The 3,788-nt window shown below is 39.5% G+C and overlaps 1 protein-coding gene across 1 annotated transcript in view; it reads left to right on the forward strand.

The window, feature by feature from the left end:
- wasf2 (WASP family member 2) overlaps positions 1 to 3,788 on the forward strand; it is a gene marked incomplete in the record, with an annotated part of 185,745 nt that overhangs the window by 50,742 nt on the left and 131,215 nt on the right.

Below are 3,788 nucleotides of genomic sequence, written 5' to 3' on the forward strand. Positions count from 1 at the left end.
CCCCGAAATTACCCAAATGCCTCAAGCCAAGATTTGGGTAGAAAAAATAACCCCATATTTTTTAGACTGTATATAGTATATTTTCATGCACAGGTTATTTTGCTGCTCATTCATTCATTCATTTTCTTTTTAGCTTTTTAGCTTAGTCACCACAGCGGAATGAACCGCCAACTTATCCAGCATATTTCATACACAGCAGATTCCCTTTCAGCTGGAACCCATCATCCATACACACTCACTCACACATACACTATGTACAATTTAGCTTACCCAATTCACCTATACCACATGTTTTTTGGACTTGTTGGGGAAACCAGAGCACCCGGAGGTAAAACAAGGGGAGAACATGCAAACTTCACACAGAAATGCCAACTGACCCAGCTGGGGCTCAAACCAGCGACCTTCTTGCTGTTTGGCGATTGTGTTACCATGCATGCTCCGTTTTGCTGCTCAGTTCATCAGCAAAAATGACTCTCAGCTTGTATAGCGGTGAAGGAATTTCAAGGTTATATGAGGTACACTCCCTCTTTCTCCTCTACTCCCTTCTGTTTTGGTGTGTAGCTTAAAAACAAGATGAGATGTGGAGCTTGAAAAAAATATGAGCATCTGTTAGACTTCGGATTTTCAATGCTGTCAGATATCTCCTAGTCCCTTCACACAGCTGTGGGGAAAATAAAAAAGCACAGTCTCATCCAAACTTAATTATTGCTTAGTATAATACAACTTAGGCGATGCAGTGGCGCAGTAGGTAGTGCTGTTGCCTCACAGCAAGAAGGTCGCTAGTTCGAGCTAAGTTCAAAGACATGCGGTACAGGTGAATTGGGTAGGCTAAATTGTCCGTAGTGTGTGTGTGTGTGTGTGTGTGTGTGTGTGTGTGTGTGAATGAGTGTATGTGGATGTTTCCCAGAGATGGGTTGCGGCTGGAAGGGCATCCGCTGCATAAAAACAAGCAGAAACACCCATGCACACTACGGACAATTTAGCTCACCCAATATACCACGTGTTTTGTTTTTGTTTTTTGGACTGTAGTGGAAACCAGAGCACCCAGAGAAAACCCACGCAAACACGGTGAGAACATGCAAACTCCACACAGAAATGCCAACTGACCCAGCCGGGGCTCAAATCAGCGACCTTCTTGCTGTAAGGCTATTGTGCTACCCACTGCGCCACCGTGCTGAACAAACACTGATTGTATTTACTGGTTAATAGTTCATTTTAAAGGATAGTTCAACCAAAAGAGAAAACTCTGAAGTTTGTCACCCCTGTCCTAGATGATCACAGGAAAGAGCTTATTTCCGGATTGCAAAAAAAGTAGAAATATGCTGTAGCACTTGCAACTTCCTCTAAAGTGAATGCAATGAGAACAAGGACTTTTTTTTGCACTCCTTTTGGACTATGTGACTGAAGAAGCCTGGACTGTTGTTTGATTGTTTTTTAAGCATTAAAATGTTCTTGTGTCTGCAACAGATGTTATGTCTGACGAGTTAAGGACAAATAGAGCTTATCATTGTTAGCTTTAACAGAACGTATTCTCTACCATGGTGGAACGGGGTAAAATGAGGTCATGTCACTGTGACCTTTGGGATACTAGATATGACAGGCGAAGAAATAATTGTGGTTTTGTCACCAGTTTGAAATAGCAGAAAAGTACAGCAAATTTCAGTTTCTGAAAAGAATATTTTGTGTTATGAGCTGCGTATTTCTGTGGAAAAAATACTACATTTAGGCCTGTTTGAAACAAAAACAGAAACGTGATAATAAGAATATGCATGAAATAAATGGGCCTACGATACTTTCAAGAGGCAGTTCATCTCAAAATAGAAATCCTGTCATTGTTTTACTCATCCTCCATTTGATCCGAAGTTTCCTTCTACTCTGTTAAAATAGTTGGGGTAAAAATAACCCACCATATAACCCAACTACAGTTTATTATAGCACCTTCCCAACTGTGGTTGATTTCAACCCAATGTATTGGGTTATATGTTATTTTGATTAAATATTTTTTTTTCAATTCTGGTATCACTATTGTTGCTATTACTAGTACTACTACACATAGCGGTATGATGCATGAATGTGCTCCACGCAGATTGTTTGCATCTCATTTACATATGAACAGCAGCTACGCTACTTATCCTCTTTATTCTCTATTTCCACCTGGGGATACACATCCTGAGGCCCCCAGAGACTATGCAGTGCCACTGATGTGATCCAAGACCAGCGACTAAATGATCCCAAGGTTTCCACAATCCTGGACTAGGCCGTATCCTGCTGTGGTAGTCTTGGAGGAGTGGAGAACATGAGATTGATTCCTGTGACGCTCCAGGGACAGACAAGTCCTCGTTGATGTCCAGCATTCTCCAGGCTTCAGTGCCTAGACTGCAGCTCTGCACAATACGTTTGGGCATAGGAGAAATGGTTGTGCCCAACTGAGCCTGGTTTCTCTCGAGGTTTTTTAATTCTTCACTTTCGCCAATTGGTGAAGATTTTTCCTCGCCGCTGTCACCACTGGCTTGCATGGTTCAGGACTCGTAGAACTGCACATTGATGTATTTGCTCTTCAGTGTTTGGACTCTCAGTAGTGATTATTAAACCTCACCAAACTGAGCTAAACTGAACTTAAACTCTATATTATTATTATTATCTAGATTATAAACTATAATCTTTGACGTGAAGCTGCTTTGACACAATCTACATTGTAAAAGCGCTATAGAAATACAGGTGAATTGAATTGAATACTATTAATTTTAGAATTATATGACTGTGTAAATATCACTGTTCTCATCAATTTGTTGTATTTCATGCTTTTCTGACACAGATGGTTCTCGTTGCATCCCCAAGTCCTCTCTAGCGCTCTAATGACCCCTTTGCCTTAACCTGTCACCTGTTTTCAAAGACATATATTGGCAGATTCATAGGGCCCTCCACTCACCCAATTAAATGTGTCTTCATATAGGTTTAGTAAATAAAAATCTTCATCATGCAGAGCTGCGGCCCTTAGGAACAGGATTTGAGACCTGTGCTATAATGTATGTCAATGGTGTATATGCACAGCTAGTGTTTAGCCAATAATATCTTCCGGTGAAAGCTTAATGTGACTATTTTCAATTTCATATGGTTTCTTTTACAGCATGTTGTAATGTAAATACATTCAGTTAAATAGACTTAAGCATTCATTTAGTCGTTCAAGCGTAAAACGAGATGAACAACCGTGTAAGGAGAAACTCCATTGAAAATAATGAGGTAAAGTAAAAGGTCTTATTTTAAAGACATGGCGGAGGTAAATGTAATCTAATGCAGTGCTTCTTGTCCAGTCTGATATCCTCTTTATATCATATATCAATCAGGCAGTGAAGATCACTGATTTTTTAAGAAATCAGACCTTTAACATGGCGATTTTATAATGGAAAGACAGTTCAACGGAAGGGCTGCAGGCTGGCTGAAATTAAAAGTCTGTGTGCATATACCCCAATGGTGCTTTTTACCCCAAAATAATACTCGTTTTGAAGAAAGAAATTCATATAGGCCTAAGTTTAGAATCACTCGAGGAACTTTTCATTTTTGGGTGAACTGTCTCTTTAACAAGCTTAAAGTACAATGCTAATAATAAGTATGATAATAAGCATCCTTCTGTAAGAGCAGTGTGATTACACTTCGACGTCCACATGTAAATTATGTTATTTTTAGCTTTTAAAAGTGGAGAAATTAAGTTTCGTTTCTCCTTTCTCAGCTGAATGACAGGAAATAAGTTTTGCTTTTGAATATACACGAAGCTGTCGTGACGTTTTAAT

Source organism: Danio rerio, chromosome 19 (genome assembly GCF_052040795.2).
Source record: "Danio rerio strain M-AB ecotype USA chromosome 19, GRCz13ab, whole genome shotgun sequence".
In the NCBI taxonomy this organism is placed as follows: Eukaryota; Metazoa; Chordata; class Actinopteri; order Cypriniformes; family Danionidae; genus Danio; species Danio rerio.